Below are 12,097 nucleotides of genomic sequence, written 5' to 3' on the forward strand. Positions count from 1 at the left end.
GACTTGTTACTTGTTTAGAAGATAATTTTGATGAGGAATTGGATGCTGAGTATTACACATTTGCAAAAGAAGATAAGAATGAAGAAAACTTTGATGAGCTACCATTACTAATCTTTACAAGTGAAGAAGATATGAAAACTCCAGTGAAGTCTGGAGTTGAGAAATATTCAACATAGAAAGAACAGAATTCAAATGGAGAGGATAAGGTTGAGATAACTCTGCCTCCTGCCATCAAAAAGGGTGATAAAACTATACTAACAACTTGGGGGATACTATATTCTCTATTGTCACGGGAGGTGAAGAGAAAACAGGTGTGATGGATTTAGAGAGTCCTTCTTCAGAGGAAGAAAAGGAAGATGATGATTCATTCATCCTGAATAGCAAACAGGAGACACCAAGATCAGCCATAGATTATACTGACCCTGAAAATGTACAAGAAGGTCTTTTGATTGTAGAAGTCCCTGAAAGATATAATGGGAAGACCCAGAAGTGGACACTGAACTTTCACATTAGAGGCAAAAGGAGGGAAGTTCAAGAACCTGAGAAGGGCCTCGTACAAAGTGAGAATGAATTAGACAATGAGAGGCAGGAAGAGATGGCTGTGCACAGCTCTATTCCAGACAGTACCCTTGACTCTTTATTAGCTGCTGAAAAGCATAGACACATGTTAAAATCCACATCTGTTGACAGAGAAAATGACCAGAAAGGAGCAGCTATTCATATCTCAGAAGGCACACTCCACGGAGAAAAGCCTGGGGAGCAGATTTTGGAAGGTGGCTCAGAGAGTGGATCTGTACATAACACGGTGGGGAATCAAATGAATGAAAAAAAGATTAAATGGGAATCCTTGGACATTGTGCCACTTTTGGGAGATAGTCCACATAATGCATCCAGAGACAGTGTGGCAGAAGTGAATGTTTTGGTAAGTGAACCAGAACCACACATGCCTTCATGGAGCATCAACATGAGGAATTTAAAGAGCAAGTATTTCTTAAAACTCAAAATCAGCCTAGATTCTCCTTTGCAGATAAAATCTGTTTGCCGAGAGAACAGAAAGCAGAGGCTCCCTCTCCGGGAAGAAGTCTTTCCGAGCAACGAGGAAGAGCTGTGGCCGCTGCAGGCAGCAAGCGTGTGAGTGAGAAGACGAGGCCACTGCGGCAGAGGTCAGCGAGGACTTTTCCGGCACGCGGGAGGCAGACCAGACTGACAGCGCACGAGGGCCAGGTTTCCATGCGGAAAATCCAGAAGCAGCAGAGGATGACTATCCCCCTGAAGAGCTACTGGAAGATGAAAATGCTGTCACTGCAAAACAGTCTAGAGAGAAGAGCCCTGGGACTCAAGACAGGCAGGCAGACATAAATGTGGAAGTCGCCGAAAGAACAATTTTAGGAACCATTAATCCTGAGCTGGAAACTGAAGAAAACAAACAAGAAACCAGTATGATTTGGGATACTAAAAGAAAAAGGTGAACCCATGGCCGAAGGAGTAGACACAATAGGCAGGGACCCAGGCGTTATGGTGGTGGGAAAAGAAGAGAGCCCTCTGCTAGATAAGAAAGCACAGAATCCATCTGACATAACTGATTTCCTGAACAAGGAGAAAACTAGGACTCCAGAGCAAGGCAAAGCATTTAGGAATAGAGATGATCTGAAGAAAGACAACCCACAGGATCCTCTCGGGGTTGCAGAGAAGCCTGGGGGAGAACTCTTAAAAGAGGACCACGAGGATATAGAGAAATTCATGGACACAGAATACCAGGGGTCTGTTTCTGAAGAACTTGAAGATGACCTGTCCCACTGGACTCCACATACACCTGTAGATGTACACATACATCAGCACAGTGACCATAGGGAGGACTTGCGTATAATAAGCCGGTTCTTTAAAGAAGAGCAGTGCTTGCAGCGGTTCCAGAAGTACTTCAATGTCCGTGAGCTGGAAGCCAGGCTACAAGAAATGTCATTAAAACTGAAGTCAGCACAGCGGGAGAGCCTGCCAGACAATGTGGAAAAAGTCCTAGATAAAGTCTTCCGTGCTTCTGAGTTGCAAATTCTGAACGTAGCAGAGAACATGCTCGATACACGTGTGTCCAAGAACAGAGATCTGGGAATGAAGGGAAATAATATATTTGAAGAGGCTGTGGTGCTAGATGACATTCAAGACCTTATCTATTTGGTCAGGTACCAGCACTCTACAGTGGACGAGACTGCCCCACTGGTAATGGCACCACCCCTAGAGGAGGGCTGGGGCAGACCCATGGAAGGTAAAGTACCTGCCTGTGGCCTCATAGAGCAGGCCTGGAGAAGAAGGTGGGGAAAGGGGTTGCTGAAGTGCCTCATACCTTCTCCATAAAGCTCTGTTCACCTTTCCAGGGTGCGTGAAGGACAGAGACCACACACGGGACCACATGTTCCTTCCTGCCTTCTTTTGTTTAGGCTGGAGTATGGAGAAGAATTTCTTACTTTTCCTGGACAGTTGAGACTGATTAGCGTTTCAATATGAAACTTTATAGAAAGCTAAAGAGAAAGACATAAATAAGAAAATGATGTAACAGTTGCACTTGTTAACAAATTACAGATATCATGTAAAATTCTGAAAGGGCTTCAGTGAATACAATTTCTTATTCAAGTTACCTGCACACTAACCGAGCCTTGCCTGAGTTCCTGCATTTCCCCCAAAGCTCGTCTTTTGTGGATGTCATGTTCTTTTGTGCCTCTTGGCAGCAGTCACTTTCTCCAGTTAAACTAGGGCTCCTGCATCCAAATAATCAAGGGTGGAACCAGTATGAGGAGCCTCCTAACACAGCCCTTGACACGTAGAAGTCATTCAGTAAACATTTGCTGAATTGATCCCAAGCCAGTATCCTGATATAAACTTTCTGATTCCTCGTTCCATACACTATTCTTTGTACCCAGGCTTTTCAAATGGAGGTATTTGAACTGAAGATATAAGTTAGAGTAACAGGAAGACATAAAGCCTCAGAAAAACATATCTCCCCAGGATGCCAGTTATTCCTAAGAATTAGGGGAGGAAAACATTTTTGCACTTAATCAAAGCAGATATATTTTGGATGGGAATAAAAAATTCAAATGAGTTTTCAGGGTAAATTGTGAGGCTGCAAAGAAATTTGTCTTTGCCATGGATCACCTTGCACCAAGTCTTGAGTGTCTTCGGGAAAGGGATGGTTGTACTCTTTTGGCTCCTTGAGATACTTTGAGAATATTTGAAAGACACTTCAGCCACCTGCATCATGTGGAATGCCTTTCTCTGTACTAGCTCTGTGAGACAAGTGTAACTGTGCATGAAATTCTTTATTACTCTGAATAGAAGAGGCATTTCACACTTTTGCTCTTGATTGAAGTTCCCTTCTACACATTTATTTGTGTGCATATATGTTGGTTTTCCAAGGGGAGTTAAATTATTGAAGTCCCTATTATAAATCTATTTATTTATGTAATACTTGAGAATACAGGCTTCTTTGTAAGTTGTATTATGTAGATTAGTCATCCTTGAAGTGGAATAAAAGAAACAGAAACTCCTATTTCCTGCCCAGCTGGGCTCCATGGGATGGCCCTGCATGGTGGCCTTGCAGGGGAGAATGCTGAGATGGGGGTGGGCTTGAGGTGCAGATGGGCTGCACAGGTGGTGTCAAGATGTGCTAGCCTGGTGCACTCTCCTCTTCCCTCCCTGTAGAGAAGCAATCACCATGTGAATATCTCCCACAAGAGAGTAAAGAAGACCTTAGTACTCAGGGAACTGCAGCGCTCAGCAACTTGGATCAGCCAACAACTGATGACACAGGAGCCTCAGAGGTATCACAGATGCCAGATACTGAGAACAACTTAGACCCAGGTAAAACGTGCTCATTTTTCTCCACAAAGTAGAGGCACTTCATAGAGAAAACCTTCTAGGAGATTTGTAGTCAAAGGTGGGAAATAGAGGGGAAGATAATGCAGATACATAAGAGGTGTTTTTTTTGTTTTTAAGAGATCCCAGAGCTAATTGAGAGAAAGGCAGGAGTTTAAAAATATGGTGTGAGGAAAGTCGAGACAGACTGGTCAGGCTCGCTCACCTCGTACCTGGCTGACCACAACAGCATGTCTGTTGTAAATACCTTAACTGCACATGTGCACCAAAGTGTTCCTTGGCTATCTGACTCGCACCCATGTGTTAATTGGCTATCTGACTCTAATATAAAAGACAATGGCTCTGATCCATGAGGGGCTGAGCTCGCATCTGAATAAAGCATGTCATCCTTGCCAATGGCTCCCAGGGTCTTTCCAGTTACCTAGCTCACGACCTGCATATGAGGGGTCTGTGCCCTGTCTGCACAGGATGGGTTTGAAGGATCTGTGACTCCGTCTAAAAGGTGGAAATAAAAAATAGGAGAGGCCAGGGGTCATAACTAACCTACAAACCAATGTTTGGCTATCACTAACCTGTGTAGAACATTTTAATCTAAAGTATTATTCTTAAAAGGACTTATACTCTCAAATAGTAGTTTTCAACCAAAACAATAGCATCAGAAACTCTGGTGATGGGAACCAGCAGTCTGTGTCTAACAAGCCCTTCAGCAAGTTCTTGCCTGATTCTAGTTAGAGTTTGAGAACCACTGCTCTAAAACTCAACGATTCTGTGTTTTTTGTCCACCTTAACCCCCTTTTCCATAAATAGGATACAATGTAGTACAGTTCTTTTTCTGATTTGCTACCTAGACATGGTAAAACCAAAAAAAAAAACAAACAAACAAACTTTAAAATACAGGGAAGGGTCCAGGTATCTGTATACTATGTGCTCATAGGAAGCAGTCAGAACTTTGCAGCATGTGACAGTCCATTGTAGGCTGTCATTTGTCATTGCAGCACACAGTAAACATCCAGTGGGAGATGAGAAAGTTTAAAATATTTTTTTAGAAACCCAATAATGCTATCAACAGCTTTCTAATGCTTGCATAGCTCACATTTAACCAGTGAATCAGAGAACAGCTGATTGTGTTATTTTGTCTGTCCAGTATGGGGGCATGATGACATCGTTACTGTTTTTTGTGTTTTTAGAGGTTCTGATCTCTGAGCACAGGTGCAGCATTACCCAGTGACACTGCAGGGCTGGGAAGCACTGGGCTGACACCTGCCCACCCCTGGCACACACACAAAGTATAGGACGTCACAGCAGGGAAAGGAATGAAGCTAATTTGCAAAGGAATGACATCACAGAGGCCGACCCATGTTCTAGAGTACATTGCATTCATATATAATACTCTCTACTTCTAAACTGTTTTACTTGAAATGTTCTGCTGCTGAAGATGAGCTATGCATATTAAGACTTGTTAATCTCTTGCTCAGAAACTTTCGGATTAGGCAAAATTCTGCTTCCAGATTTAACAAATTCTTTGCCCTATCTTTTAAGTCCCACCACAAAATAACATCAGTAACCTTCACAGGCAAGTCTTCCTAAATGCTTCTCCGTGCATTGCAGGCACTGAGGTGCTGACTTAATTGGGAAAACTTCACAAGAGGTTTCATAGATCCATAGTGGGTGGAAGGGACCTTTGGTTTGGGAGGGACCTTAGAGGCAACTAGTCCTACCCCTCACTAATTGATCGGCATTTTGGACTCCTAGCTGTTTGTAAGACATGCTCCAGGCCCATATAAGACATATCAAAATCCACGCACCCACCGCCTCCTCACATGGAGACACTTTCAGGTGTAAGTATCTACCTCTTCCTCAGAGGCCGGAGCCAGTTCTCTGCCCTGTAAGCGATTCCCTTTAGTCTCTCTTGGCATTTACCCTCTTCTCTTTTATGCAGCTGCCATTCATTCACTGAGAGGACACTTACTGCACACCCTGCCGAGTGCCAGACCCTGTGCTGAGCACGAGTGCATTCTGCCTACATCTGCAAGCCAGGACGCCCTCTTTTTCACTCCTCGTTTTTCTGAAGTTTTTACTAATTTGCTTCACCAGCACTAAACAATTGTTTGTTGAATGTGACTGTCTATATGGAGAAAGCTTAAAATTCTTATTTTCTCAATTCCCATGAGTAAATACTCCTATTGTTCCCATAGTAGTTGTGTTGCCAGGGAGTTGATGGGGGACTGGTGGGGGGTAGGGTGGGTTGGAGATTGTAAAGCTACACAACTATGCCAGTTGTTGGGTTGAGGCAATAGCTACACTAATTGTATGGCTAGGCATTTCCTGATTAAAGCAAAACATTTCATTATTTTAGTTATATTAAGTTTCCATTTGTATTGTCAGGGCTAGGGCTCAGACCATTCAAACCCATTGTACAGACTGGGTCATAGACCCCTCACATGCAGGTCCATGCTAGGTAAATGGGAAAGATCCCAGGAGCCATTGGCAGATGACATGAGCTCAGTCCTCAGCAGTAGCAGCAGCAGCTTACAGCAGCAGCGGTGGTCGCCTCTCAGGGCATCCCAGGGGCACTGGCAGCAACAGCCTCCAGCAGCAGTAGCAGCCTCCCCCTGGCCCCTCAGGGGCATTCTGGGGTGGGGGCCCCGTGGATCAGAGCCACTCGTCCTTTATACTTCAGTCCATAACCCAGGACAACTGGATGCACATATGCAATTACATTGGACAATAACCAAGGAATACCTGGGTGCACGTGCATAATTACATCAAATGCTCAGCAAGATTCTGAACATTTGAGGGGCCCTGACCATTTTCCTATATTTTCCCAAAAGAGATATGTTCATTTTATAATTAAAGGGTATGAAGGCTATAATGGGGATTCTGAAGATTTTTCCTCTGTGTAATTGTCTTTATGAGAAACACTTATTCAAGGCACAGTAACTAATACTTACTGCATACTCAGTAAATATTTAAACTGAAGAGAATCCTTCTTCTAAAGTGTAAAATAAAATACTTGTTTTTCCCCTCAATTATACGGCTAACAATAGAAGGCACTAACAATAGAAGGCACTCCTGTCACTGCTGTTGATGCAAGAAAGCAGCTAGAGACAAATGCTGAAGAGCCAGCAAGTGTTACTCCTTTGAAAAACACAATTCTTTCACTATTTTCATACATGGTTTATTTAACTAAGAGAGCAAGTTTGACACATACAGTTTCTTATAAACACAGTAGAATGTTGATTATTACAGTTTTTAAGTTGATTTTGAGCATGAGCTAAAGACCTTAAAGTGTCTTTATGAAAATGCTACTGATCCTTTGAAGATAGCCCCTGAAATGAGCCATAGGTGTATGGCTTTGATGGGTTCCTAGTTCAGCACAAGAGGAGGATTTGCTGCTTGCCAGGGCTGGGCACACGTGTAAGAAATGGTTATTCCCCTCAGGGATCTTTCGGTCTCGCTGGGAGATAAAGACAATCACTTGAAACATAATATGATACAGGCAGAAAGAAGTATTTACCTGAAGGTAGAACAGTATATTGAATAAATTGGATCATTGTGGTGGGACGATGCTGAGACAGGCTTGAAGCAGAGTCAAATGGCAGTTTGACATGTAGTTTGTTGTTGAATAGAAGGGCTGGGGGAGGGAGACGGGGGCAGCATTCAGCCAGACAGGAAATTACATGTTCAGAGAAGTGGAGGCCTGAAGACGAGGTTACTTGATGAAGCCAGGGGAACGTGGGTGGTTGGTGGTGGTAGCGTGTGGGACCAGAGGGGGACGGTCTGTGAAGAGAGGCAGGGTGAGACATGTGTGCCGTGAAGAGTGGCATTAGGCCACTCATTTTAAGTGGGAAAGGGATTGGTCAGATGTGTTTCTTAGAAAGAGTCATTTATGGCAGAATGTTTATTCAGATTGATCTTTCTGAAGAGAGTCATGACCCAAATGAGGCATTTAATCTGTTTAGAAGTTTATCTAAGCTTTTTAGGATTTAGCTCCCCCTTGTGGTATTTGCGGAAATTGGACATTTCTTTAGAAAATTATGGAAATGTACAAGCTTTCAGAAGTTGAAGGCTAAGTTGCCTTTAGGGCTGTGAAGAAAGTGTCATTTTCAACAAATGTAGAGTATTTTCCTCTAGGTTCTATTATTGCAAGATTTCTGTAGGGAAGGGGGTTTTTGTTTTTTGTAGTTGCTGTTATCTTTCTATAAAATGCATGGGTTTTGAACCAGGATGATCTGGTTTCCAATCCCAAAGCCATCATTTAGAAGTTTGGCCAAATCACGAAACTTTGAACCTCAGCTTCCTCATCTGAAAAATGAAGACAAACCCTACTGCAGTTGTTGTACAAACTCAATGATTTGACAATGTTAAGTGTGGTGCAGTGTCTATAATTTCATAGGATCCCATTCTCCATCTGATTCCCAATTGGAGGGTTAGAGGGCAGTGTGAAAACATTGATTACCTGTGGAATTCAGGGGAAAGACCATCAGGATGGGAAAGATGGAGAAAAAAATCAAACCATTTTTCAATTTTTTCCATGGTCGTGGTGGTAGCAGCCGCCTGGATGAAGGTGTGTGTGATCCATGCAGTTAGCATGATGAAATCTTCAGTGATGGAGGCAGTCTCAGAACTCAGAATTTAATTATCAGAATGAATCGTCATCACTTCAAAAAGTTAACCACCTCCAGATGTGGGGAAGATCCTTTTTTATTGTATGTCTAGATATGAACAGTACCCTCTTGTACGCCTGTGTGACACGAAGCATTGTAGGACACGTCTGTGATTGGTTGTGACAAGGGAAGACACAGCCATGAATCGTAAGATAGAAGTGCTGGCTCCGTGTTACAGATGCTGATGTGAAAGGGATTGTCAAAAAAGGATTTTGATGGCCCAATATGTACAAGACATCGTGCTAGTAACAAAAGATTCCAAGAGGTATAAAGCATAATTCTGATTTTTGAAAGGCTTAAGAGAATGTCTTAGCAAATATCTACGAAAACCGGGAAATGTGAAGAATATGGGAAATAGTTTATCTTAAATGTCCAATAGATCATGTAGATAATTACTCGACAGGGCTTAGGGAGTAATGGGATGCTGGTGTGATTGGGAAACCTGCACCAGAGTTCAGATTCATTGATCAATATTTAGTGAAACCTTACGTAAGAGGTCTCAGAAGGCTACTAGTCCAACTTCTCACTAGTTGCAGTTATTTCTTCTACTCCAGCCCTGACAAGTGATTTTTAGTTCTGTGCATCAGCAGTTCCTGGTAGAGCCACCTACATTCCAAGGCTACGCACTCCTCTGCTGGCTAGTTCATTCTTATATTGACTCCAAATTTTCTTCCACATGATTTCCTCTTTAGAATCTAATTCCCTTTTTACATAGGGAACCCTTAAACATTTGAAGTTATGTCTTACTTTTTTTAGCATCTTATCATGGGACATTTCAAACATGCTAAAGCAGAGAAGCCATGGGCCCATCACCCAACTTAACAATAATTCCTTAATATCACCCGATATTTGGCACATTTAAAATCCCTTTTCCTCCTTTTTTTCCTGACATAAAATTTACTCTCTTAACCATTTTGAAGTGTGCAGCTAAGTGGTATTAAATATATTCATAATATTGGTAACCATCATGCTCTCCTTTTAAAAATTGTTCTTGTTCAAATTAGGATCCTTCTGAGGTCCTGATGTTGTAATAGATTGATATGTATCTTAACTCAACTTTAATCAGATATAAATTACATATAATTAAAATGTACCTATTGATATAAATAATTACCCTACACAGGTATTGCTTAAAATTCAGCCCAGAACTGAAGGAGAACCCCTTGCAGAAGTCTGAAACTCTGTTCCTTTGTATTCCTATCTTTCTGGTGCCTTTCCCTGTGTATTTCAGGTACCTTAGTCTCCCCAAACTCTGATTGTCGCCTCCACAGTGGGACTGATGTATTCTGCCTGCGTTTCCCCTCCCTGCACAGAGGTCTAGAAAGTGCCTCCAGGGAGAAAGCTGGGTGGTCGCAGGGCTTGCCTATTTGTTTTCTTTAACTCATGGATGACAGGTGTGTGCTGCCTGTTCTCTATCTGAAAAACAGTTGTTTTCATATATTTTATCAAGTTTTCTAGTCACTTTCAGTCGGAGGATTGAAAGTAGTTAGATGCAAATCCAATTTTGTTTGACAAGAATCAGGAAACATTTAACATCTGGGTGTTGCTCTTTTATTTTATTTTTTTTCTGATCTCAGTCATCGTCGGTGACATTAACTAAACCTGTCACTATATTACAGGCTGCAAACTGATGATAGTCTCGTTGTATTGTTCCTTCTTCATTTAAAGTCTGGGATGCTTCTACAAAGAGAAACTACGATCAACTATTCTTTACACTGAGATTTGGTATGTATAGTTAAGGCAGGGTAATTATGATTTTTTCTTAACTTAAACGGTTTTCAAAACAATGAGTTGTCTTTCCAGCATTATCCAGTGATGCCCAAAGGGTGGTTTTTGTTTGTTTTCTCTTATGTTCATTTTGATGTTATAGATTTTAAAATATTTGGTGTGTTTCAGTCCAATCAAGGATATTGATTATTCTTAGTGATGCTCAATTTCTCTCATCTTTGGCTACTGCAAGACTCCTCAGCTTGGCTCTTGGGACCTTTTTTGTCACCATCTATTGGTCATTGTAACCTTCCTTGCCTCCTAGTATGACAAGATGATCACAGCTCATCTTGGACATTTCCTACCAAGATCTTGAAGGAACTGTTTCTCTAAAGAGCCCTTCTTCCTTTTAATGGATAATTGTATTTAGAGACTACATTCTGGTGCTGAGATTGCTTATTGCTTTTGAGTTGGCCATCATTTCTAGGCCTTTTCAGAGGACAAAGCTAGGAAATATGTGGGGGTTTTTATGTGAATATTCATCAGAATGTCATATGGTTACTTCCAATCAAAATTCAGGATGCTAAAGAGATTTTTCTTTCATCTAACGTTTGTTTTTCCTCTGATGATGGAAATCCCAGTTTTCAATGACATCAACATATATTTACCTTATTTTACAATAGTCATATGAGTATTAAAAATACACATATCAACACTACCACAAACAGTACATGACTGAAAGTATTTTAAGACTGTTTAGCAGTTCCTTTGTCTTTAAGATATATCCCATTAGGGTGAGTTTGAAAAACACTCTTATGTGGTCTTGCTACCAACTTGATACACAGGTGGTTTCATTTTTCTTTCAAGTTTTAGAGCCTGCTTTTAAAGGTTTTTGTTTGTTTGTTTAATAATTATCTAAGATGTTCACAGGATCCAAAGTCAATTTGTAAAGCAAGGTGTATTTGGAGAACTCTAGCTTTTGTCCCAGTTCCATTCAGTCTGTTCTAACCCTTCCCTATAGGTAACTTTTAAAATTAATTTAAAAATAAGCAAATGATTTCCATATCCAGCCATGATAGCTTTACAACTACTGGCTTTACCCTCCCAAATGAAACTACTAAAAAGAAAATACCAGGCAAAATAAATAAAATAACATTTTTTCAGCCACTGGACATCAGGCAACAAAGGACAGTAATGTCTGAACGATAAGGAAAAAATGCTGTCAGTACAGTTGTCCCAGCTTACAGTGTTAAGAATGTTCCCAGGCTGTGACACAGAAGGGAAGAACCAAGTGGAGCCAGTGGACACCCTGAGCTGACAGGGTGTTCAGAGTCCATGGAGAAGAGGGCAGCTGGAATTCACAGGATGGAGAACCAGGAGGAGAGAGCTACAGGCCGAGAAAACTCTGGAGATCCATTAAGAGTCCCCTTCATTCATCACAGTACTGATCAGCTCAAGAGTATGACAAAATTACTGGAAGTCAGAGCCGTGGGACACTTTTAAGCAACTAAATGTAACTGGAGAGTAGAGACTGTACCTATAAAGCTATTGTGGCTGGATATGGAATCCAACCTACATGTAACTGGGATCCCTGTAGAAGAGGAGACAAGAGGTACTCAGAAAAATATTTGAAGGAAAAATTGCTGAAAGACTTCCAAATTTATGAAAACTATAAACCCATAGATCTAAGAAGCTCAATGAAACCCAAGCACAAGACGCATGAAGAAAACTACACCAAGGTTTATCATAATCAGATTGCTCAAAACAAGTGATAAAGAGCAATCTCAAAAACAGCCAAAGAAGAAAGACATTTTACATAGAGAGGAACTAAGATGAGGATTACTTTGGATTTCTCATCA

The sequence above is a fragment of the Cynocephalus volans genome, chromosome 11 (genome assembly GCF_027409185.1).
Source record: "Cynocephalus volans isolate mCynVol1 chromosome 11, mCynVol1.pri, whole genome shotgun sequence".
NCBI lineage: Eukaryota > Metazoa > Chordata > Mammalia > Dermoptera > Cynocephalidae > Cynocephalus > Cynocephalus volans.